The sequence below is a fragment of the Polyergus mexicanus genome, unplaced genomic scaffold (genome assembly GCF_030449975.1).
Source record: "Polyergus mexicanus isolate NDT 795.1 unplaced genomic scaffold, iyPolMexi1.0 SCAF_22, whole genome shotgun sequence".
NCBI classification, from domain to species: Eukaryota; Metazoa; Arthropoda; class Insecta; order Hymenoptera; family Formicidae; genus Polyergus; species Polyergus mexicanus.
The window spans coordinates 5,503,898-5,513,492 of record NW_027223342.1 but is presented as its reverse complement, the minus strand read 5'-3'; positions in this window follow the sequence as shown (position 1 = coordinate 5,513,492).

Genomic DNA, 9,595 nt, shown 5'->3' with positions numbered 1-9,595 from the left:
CGATAGGGCTCCGCCGCGATCCCCAACCCGAACCCCCGCTCCGCCAGGCTGTGCAGGAAGAGGTCCTGCGCCCGGCGGGCGTGGTTCAGGTTGGCCCGCAGAATGCCCAGGGACATCTATCTAGGTGTCCCTGGGCTCCGCCATCACCACCTCCGCCATCGAGGTGGGGGGTGTGACGGCGGTCGGCCGGGCCTTAGGGGGCCTTTTCTCCTTGGGGGTCTCGCTCGGGGACCTCCTATCCTCAGCCCCGCGCTTGCGGGTGTCGGGCGCCGCGGTGATCTCGGCCAGATTGACCGACCGATTCACTCCCGCGGCGCTCGCCGACGGGGGGGGCTCCCGCTGTTTGCCCGGCCGCCTCCTGGGGGGGGTGCATCTGGCACTCCCCACCCGGTGGTCGGCCGGGCGCCCCAGCCCCGCGCAAATCGGGCACCTGACCTTGCCCGCGCAGTCGCGCGCCAGGTGCCCCGATTCGCCACACCTATAGCAGCAGCCCCTGCGATCGATGGGGCTGCTGCAATGCTGCTGGACATGCCCACGCTCCAAACATTTGAAGCATTGGAGCGGGCGCTTGTCCAGCAGCTCCGCTTGCGCCCGGGACCATCCTATTTGGATGGCCCGGGCTGCCGCTATCTTATTAACGGCTCTTAATGGGCACTGCACCCACACAGTGCCCAGGCCCCGGGTTGGGAACTTTATGTCCCCAACCCGTATGTCCGTCGCCTCGCAGGCCCCCGCCCCAGCGACAGCCGCCGCGATATCGGCGGCCGCTATGGAGCGGTCAAGGCCCCGGAGTCGCAGCTCCGCCTTCCGTATGGGCCGGGCGAGACGGACCCCCTCGTCACCGGCGAAAACCCGGCGGAGGTCGGCGTAGAGGGCATCCGCCCTCTGCGACGCCGTTGGGCCCTCCTTCTCGCCCGACCCGGCCAGCTCCACAATCATGGCCCCTGTGGCCGCCTCCCGGACCCGGAGGGAGTCTATACCCAGTTTCGGGAGATCGATCTCCCTCCGGGCCCTAGCCATAGTCGCCTGGTACGCCCCGTCGGCGCAGGTGATTGTCACCGCCGCCGATCGGGGCACACTGCGCCTCGAGGCCTCCCCTCGCTGGCGCTTCTTCGGCCGTTGCCGCCCCCCCGCTCGCTGGGTGGGCGGTGCCGCTCCTGCGGCTCTTCTTCCGGCCGGGGGTTGGGCCGTCTGTGCGGCCCTCCCCCGAGCCGTCCTCTCCCTCCGCCCCACAACCCTCGACCAGGATTCGTCCTGGCGTGGGACTGCGGGGGGGAGGGGAGGGAACCCCCGATCCCCAGCCACCGGCCTGGGATCGCCAGGGGGGGGCGGGGCTCTGCCCCGCTCCCCCGGGGTTGCCGGTGCGCCGCGGGGCGTAGGCGGCTGGGGCCTAGTGCCCCCGCCCCCCGCCGCGCCGCGCGACTTTTTCCCCTTCCTCCTCCTCCTCTTCCCCTGCCCCGGCGCCGAGGCGCCGGCAGGGGGGAGGGGCGGGAAGTCTCTCCCGAGCGGACGGCTGGCCGTCGGGGCGAGCCCCCTGGGGGGTCCCCCCCGGCCCAGTGCCGCCCGCATGTCGTCGAGGGCGGCGATTTGCTGGATATACCAGTTGTACCAAGCACGCTCGCCCTCGCCGACCACCCCCGGCGGGTAGCCCGCGGGGAGCGGCGCAGAGACACCCCCCAAGGGGGGCCTCATCGCCACCAATCCCCGGCCACCCGCCGACGTTGGGGACCGCAGTCCCTTTCCCCCCCCAGGGGGGGACGTTGGGGACCCCCGTCCCTTGTGCCCCCCGAGAGACGTTGGGGACGTAAGTCCCATCCCCCCCCTATTAAGCGCTGGGGACGTAGGTCCCTTCCCCCCATTACCCAACGTTGGGGACCCACGTCCCTTCTTCCCTGCTGGACGCTCCGCTCTCACCGGAGCGTCCAGCTTCTCCACCGACTTCACCCGGGCTGCCCCCCGCCTTTTGCGGGGAGACCCCCCGGGCGAGTCGGGGAGAGTCAGCCGGAGGGAGGGTTTGGCTGCCCTAACCGCAGCCAGCTCCCCTCGGAGCTCGCTGACCTCTTTTTGGAGGTCCGCGTTGCGGTCTCCGAGGGACTTGATGTCCCTACGGAGAACCGCGAGCTCCCCCTCTCCCTCCATCTGCTGGGCCCTTCCTGCCAGGGCGGTGGCCGCCGCCCTCACCATGGCAGCGGCCTCCCTCAGCTTTTTCCGAAGGGAACCCGGCAAATTTCCAGAGCAGGCGGCTACCCGGTCAATAGCAGCCGCCTGCTCCAGACTGAGCGTCGCAAGATCTGGGGTGGGGGCCATCTCCACCTCGCTCTCGCATCTCGCCTCGTAGGCGCGCAACTCCCTACTCTTTGGAGGGGGGGGAGTGTCCTCCGATAAGGCCTTTTGGGCCTTTCTCTCCCTCTCCTCTTCTTTCTTGCGGGCAGTCTCAGCCTCCCGCTTCTCGCGGAGGCCCACGTATTCACCCGTCGTGGGTGATCGCCCCCGCCCCCGCTTCCTGGGGAGGTCCTCCTCCCTTATCTCGTCCTCCTCGGGGGACAAGTATCCCTCCGTGTCCTCACTCACGAGTGAGGCCCTTGAGGAGGGGGCGGGGGTGGCGCAGCTGCTGCCCCCCCGCGAGGAGTTCTCCGCCGTCTCCTTTGGGCGGGTGAGGCTTTTGCCTCGACCCCCCTCACCCCGCTCGTACGGGTGCGCCCTTACGGACGAGAGCGAGCGCGACCGGGATCCCGACTTCGACGAAGCCGGGCCCGGCCGCCCCCTCCCCCGCGCGGTCACCCTCCTCTCTTTCTCCTCGGCGGTAGCCAACTCGCCGGGGGCGCCCGTCGGCAACGCCCCCGGTGGCCCGTCGTGTGATGACGACGAGGGGGGAACCGGGACTGTATCCCCCCCACGCCGGCCGCTGTGGGTTCCGAGGCCCACTGCGGCGGTAAGGTTATGCTCTTTAATTGTACTCTCCATGATGTATCAAATAAAGGCGGTTTAATTTCGGTGTTTTCCTTCACCTAGGCCGGTTGGCTTCACCACGCCTGACGAGCCCGACCTGCCCGGGATTTTTTACAGAGGTTACCTACCTCTCCATCACGCTCGATCCCCCTTCCCGTACCATTCATACCCCTCCCCCCCTTCCCACGAAATCCCCAATACCCACACCACCCATCCCCGATACCCACACACACCCAGATACCCCCCTCAACCCACACAACCCCCTGCCAAAAATAACCCCAGTAACCCCCCTATTACCCCCACGAAATCCCATCCCGATCCATAAATGCATTCACCCAAAATAAAGAAAAATAAAACACAGTCACACGACGATCGAGTTTGGTGCGCTCTTAGACCCCTTCCAGGAATGGAAGGGGAGCCCCTCCACCACGACAAGGTGGCGCACCATCGGAGGGGAAAAATATAAAGGGCCCCTTGGCTCGGGCCGCCCATCTATGACCCCCCTCTGTTCGCCGGGGGTCTGAGCTTGTTGCGGTACCATCCCCGTCTCAACACGGGGAGCCCGCCCATCTCGTTTTTTCTATCTCCGCTTTTTTTATAGTGGGGTGAGATAGACCCCCACTAGACGGACGCCTGTGTTGGCGTTCAGGCCGCCACCCGCCACGAGCCCCCGTAGGGTTCCCCCCCCGGCGAAACAGGGGAGGAAAGGCAGCCCCGACTCGGTGCGAAGTCGGGGAGCTGCCTCGCGCAGGCGCGTACCCTCCCACCGGTCAGGCCACGCCATTTGACAGGGATATTTGCCACGCTGAAATATCCCTGCACCGGCTGCATCCGAGTTTTTATACGAGGGGGAATGCAGACCCCTGTTCGTACGATGTCAAGCTTTGGGGCACAAGGCGCGAAGACTCGAGTGTCCCCCCCCTTCGGCCCTCCATCGTCCCTACACCGTGTCCCTGCCTCCGAGTTTTTATCCGAGGGGGAAGGCAGACCCCTGGGGGTCGGATGTACTGCATCGGGACCAAAGTCCTTCCACACCACATCCTCCTCATACCACCGATGGCCATCGTACTATATAGGGAGGCCGGCCCTGTATTCCGCTCCGTGTGTCTCCCTCTCGGGAGCCACCCGGCCCGGAGCTCCTACCCGAACCCCTCATACGGGGTTAAAGAGCTACTAGCTCTAGCGGGAAGACGACTGCTCCCGGGCGGCTCGTCCGGCCGAGGCCGTCCTCCACCCAAGACGCCGTCCCCCGTAAGCACTCCTCCGAGGAGGAAGTGCCTTGGCTGTGTTTCCTTCGGATTCGGGACTTGAGCCAAGCTATGGGTCCCTCCTCCTTCAGACAGCCGACCCAGGGAATTCATCGTTCTGGGTTTGCGCTCTAGCGCACGCGGGAACCCCCCCAGAGCCACCCAAGCCCCCCCCCCGGCCGTGCAGAGAGCTTAAGGGCATCCACGCCCCCGATCTACTAGCCAGGCGTTCACCCGGTCTTCAACCGTGACCCCCGCACCCGTAGGGAGAGCCGAGCCACCCCAAGAAGGCCCATTCCCACCCTCAGTACCCTCGAATCTACCCCACCCGCATAACGCGATTGGTGTGCTCTTAGCACCCTTCCACTCCCGAAGGAGCTTCGGGGTGAGCCCCCTCACCACGCCAAGGTGGCACACCGTCGAGGGGGTGGCACACCGTCGAGGGGGTGGCACACCGTCGAGGGGGTGGGTCCTCCACCTCTCCAAACAGGGTCCTAGTATGCTGAGCTATCCGAAAACTTATTAGAATAGAAGTTAAACGTAGTATTTATGGAGAGTAGTTCTTTATTTTTTTTTATTTTTTATTTTTTTTTTTTCGGTCGCGTGAACATGCTCGGGTTCGAACCTGGGTCCTCCACCTCTCCAAACAGGGTCCTAGTATGCTGAGCTATCCGAAAACTTATTAGAATAGAAGTTAAACGTAGTATTTATGGAGAGTAGTTCTTTATTTTTTTTATTTTTATTTTTTTTTTATTTTTTATTTTTTCGGTCGCGTGAACATGCTCGGGCTCGAACCTGGGTCCTCCGCCTCTCCAAACAGGGTCCTAGTATGCTAAGCTAGCTGAAAACTTATTAGAATAGAAGTTAAACGTAGTATTTATGGAGAGTAGTCCAGCGCTAAGATAGGGGTCCTGGCGGTCCGATTGGTTCTCCCCATAGTGCCCAGTCCTCTGATAGGTTCCGGCGGTTCCGTCGATTTTAAAAAAAAAAGTGGGTTGGAAAAACGAGCCAAAAAATAGTGCGAGGGAGAAAGCGGGCAAGATGTCTGCCGGAAAGCAGACGTGACAACAACCGACAAAATGGCGACTGTCGAGACTGGAGATGCGTCTAGACATAAGGCATCCAGCCTCCCCTCCCCTTACGGAAAACCGAAAGATATCGTGCGGTATACAACATCGTCCTATCGCCCCCCTTAGAGGAAAACCAGGGGAGATGTACGCTATATGTCGCCCACCCACTTCCACCCTTCCTGTTGAAAAGAGAAAGTTGGATAAGGTACCGCTAGAATAAACTAGATGCTATGACGTGGTAACGAACACGTGCGTGCATGTACGGGTACGATTGTCCGAGGGGGGTGCGCCCCGCTGCGCAGATAGACATACGGTAACAACATCGCTGGAGACGTTAGAAAGGGTCTTGGAATATATACGGGTACCTGAGGCTGTTTGACGCTGAGACTTAGGGCAGAGTCTATGACGTCACTGAGCCGTCGGGAAGAAAGGAAGGGAAGAAAAATATTTTTCACCTGGTTGCTTTAAAATAAAAAACATCGTTATTTATATTATGCGGAAACAGTGTACATTGAAAAATTTACATATAATTTAATATTTATTTACAAAAAGATTATTTTCACCGCTGCGAAAAGTACACAAAAGTATATTACGCAATATAGCAATAAAAGAGAGAGTGTCGAGAAAAAATAGAAAAATCATTGTTCAGATACATAACCATACGGTAGCGAATTTCGACTATCGATAAATCTACGTTTTAGTAATACGGGCTCGCATACTTTAGTTTCGTCCCGTGTTACGATCTCGTGAAACGCGGTACGACGAATTGCTCTAAAGCATAGATTTATCGAAGTTTTCGGCAATTCTTCTCCGTTCTTTTCATTTTCCTGTGCTCTCTCTTTATTTAACAATAAATTCTTAATGCTGTTAAAATTAACCAACCGAGAGTTTTCATAGTTTAGAGTTATGCCCTTTACTTTACAGCATTCACGTGTATGCCCATCCGGCATACGAACAACATAAGCATAAAATTTTGGGCCCCCGGACACGAACGCCTCGATATAACTACCACGACCGTAGCTTTCGAGCTCGTCCGTCATGTCACCTAGAAAATTCCCCGTATGCGGTTCATACTCATTCGGTTTACCTGTGCTTACGTATATACACGAATCAGTATCATAATATAACACACGTCGATCTAAACGTTCTAAATATTCATATAATTTTAAGCGCGCTTGAGCCGTCGTATATGCCGCTATCGCAACATTAGTTATAGGTGAGGGCGTGACGGCCTCTTGTCGCAATCGCCACGAAACATATATTACATCGTCGTTCACGGGTAATATATCGGTTATCTCATGCTCGCTACTCATCAGTAACGTTAGAAAACGTTGCAGTGTTCTCACAACCTCAGTATTTGGTAAATTGGATCGCTGGCCGAATTTTCCCCAAAAAGAATTTAAGCACAGCTTCGCGACTGAACGTAAACCGGGATTCCGAGTGACGTTACGTTTATCAAGAACGTTACCTTCGGTTTTCTCGTACTCCCTCAGATATCGTTCTTTAGCATCGTCGTCGTTTTCCCCGCATTCACACGGCCATCCACTGGCTTCTTGTTTAAGCTGCAAGAATGTATTTATATATTCGGTGAACAATCCGCCTTGACGTGTCGTATGATCGAATTGGCTAACTTTATATTGCCAAATCTCGCTTACAGCTGTCACGAGATAACCCTTTCCGTTGGCCTTGCGTAATTCGCAGGTCACCCACGTACCCTCGAATTCGCGTTCACGAGCATCGTCATGTGTACAGGGCACCTGCGAAAATGTTTCGCAACAACTGCGGCATAAAGCAAAAAGCAATTTTCCCTGCACACGATATAGGAGTACCGGATGAAATAGGTCGCGTGGTGGGAGTACTCTGCAACGTATGAGCCCTTCAATCGTATCGAAATTAAAATTCGGTGCCCTTCCGATTATTGCGGAACATTCCTCGCCGACGTAAATATCCGGATGGTCGATTGGGAACAAAGAGGGTACAAAGAGCACACGTCCACGTATCGTATTTTCTCCGTACCCGTAGCCTCATAACGAGTCACGATATTTCCCGTGCGGCCGCCGAAAAATGCATCGCGAGGATCGGGCGGAGATGTTTCCACCATCGGATGATTTTCGAGATATTCGCGCATTTCGTGATTATCGCGTCATAATTTATCAAAATTATTTTTAACAAAAAAATTAATTGTTCAACCAAATCTTTTTTTCATTGTCAATATTATAGATCTAAATTTACTTCCGCGATGTGAAATATCATCCGATAAGTCTGCATATTTTTCTTCCTATATAAGATGCAAAGATCATCAAGCGAATTATCTTTTCAAATAAACATATTCAAATAATCATCAAACAAGAGTCTTTTCAAATAAACAGTAAGATGTACCGACACTATCTGCGCACGTACAAATTCGATACGATACAACACACACAAATAATATTATTTTCTAAAATAATAAATTATTGTTTATTTTACAATCACCAAAACAATGAACAGCTAAAAGCACTTATTATTAATTATAAATTATTTTACTTTAACAATAAATTTGTATTTTTAAATAAATAAATTGAATCAGCAAAAATTGTTCTATTTCACCGAAAAAAGAAGTTTTGTTGTAACATTTAACTTGTTAAATTCGTTAAATTTAACAAATTTTTAATTTAATAAAATTTTTATTTGTTAAATTTGACATATTTAATTTTTAATATTAAATTTGTTTCTTTATTTTGTTATAATATTAAATAATTCATTATAATAGCAAAATATGGACATATTTTTCATATATGCAATAACAACAATTGTATTACTGATTAAAATTCTTTTTCTCTATTAGATCAAAAAACATTTTAATAATTTATAATGATATGTTTATGAAAGTTTACTCTATTTAACTATTGAAAAAAAGTTTTGTTTTCTTACGATATTAAATTACTATTTATACACACTCATTTACATCGCAAAAAATATAACCGATACTTTACTATAAGATTTTGTTATACTATTAGTAAGATTCTTTTCATTCTTACCTCTAAAAATTCGGGTTTATAGATATTAATGAACGGTTTCATGCCAATCCTAATTATAAAAATACCTTCTTTAGAATGAAACATATATTGCTCAAGCCATTGTTTGCGTTCTACGATAAGTACATAATTAGATATTTAGTATTACTTTGTTTTTGTGACAAAATTTACTAATTATTATACTGATTTACAGTAACTGACAATTTTTTTTTTTTCATTTATTAATTCCTTTAAACTTTTTACTAAAAATATATAAACAATATTTGTAAAAGCATATAATAACAATATCTTATGTATAAGATTTTTACCATAGTCCGTTTGCTTCATTAATTTAAATGCCATGCTAAAAGGAAATCTACCGATCTGAGAAATATTTTTGAGCTTTTGTCGAAGAACGTATTGATGATGTACTATCGATATAATTGCGGGAATTATTAAAACTACGAACAAGGCGTACAATATCAAAAAGATTAAGTCCATTTTTGTAGCCTGTAAATATATTAAACAGCCTAAGTTACCAAATATGTAATGCATAAATTATTATAAATACTTTGTAAGATTGAATTTTACACTCACACATTGACAAATATTTTATTGACACGATGCTTATATCATTATTATCTTTATTAATTCAGAAAATTATATAAAGATACTTTATTAAAGAAGTTGGAATATAATATGTATATAAATATATATCATCGGTGAAAATTGAGTATAAAATTAATGGTTGAGAATATTTCGTCGGCCAAACATTTCTCGATTATTTCTATGTAACTCGTCCAAATTTGGAATCTGTGTTCATTAATCGAAAGATTCACGAGATAAATTATTTATATTCATGCAATAAATTATTTATATTTTATTTTTCTACCGTATTTCATTGAGTTCTTGAAAAAGTTTTGCGGTTTAAAACGTATAATTATTCTTTTTTGCTTCCTCATAGAGGAAGCTTTGTTTTTGTGACAAAATATTTTTTCGAATTTTTTTATGCCAATGTGTTCAAAATGTTCCAAAACGTCAAAAAATTATATTCCTAGAAAATGTATGTATCTGTGTATGTATGTATGTACGGAATGTTTGTACAACTCTAACTTCCGCAATTTTTGAGATATCTGATCAAATTTTTTTATATGAATAGATTATTATAAAAGGATGGTTGGTTATGAATTTGGTGATAGAGTCAGCATCAGTGAAAGAGTCCATTTTCTATAAAATTTTGAATTTTTTGAAAAATGTATGTATACGAATTATACTCGGAAATAATTTTCGCAAATTCTGAGATATCGGGTTAAATTTTTTACACAAATAGAGT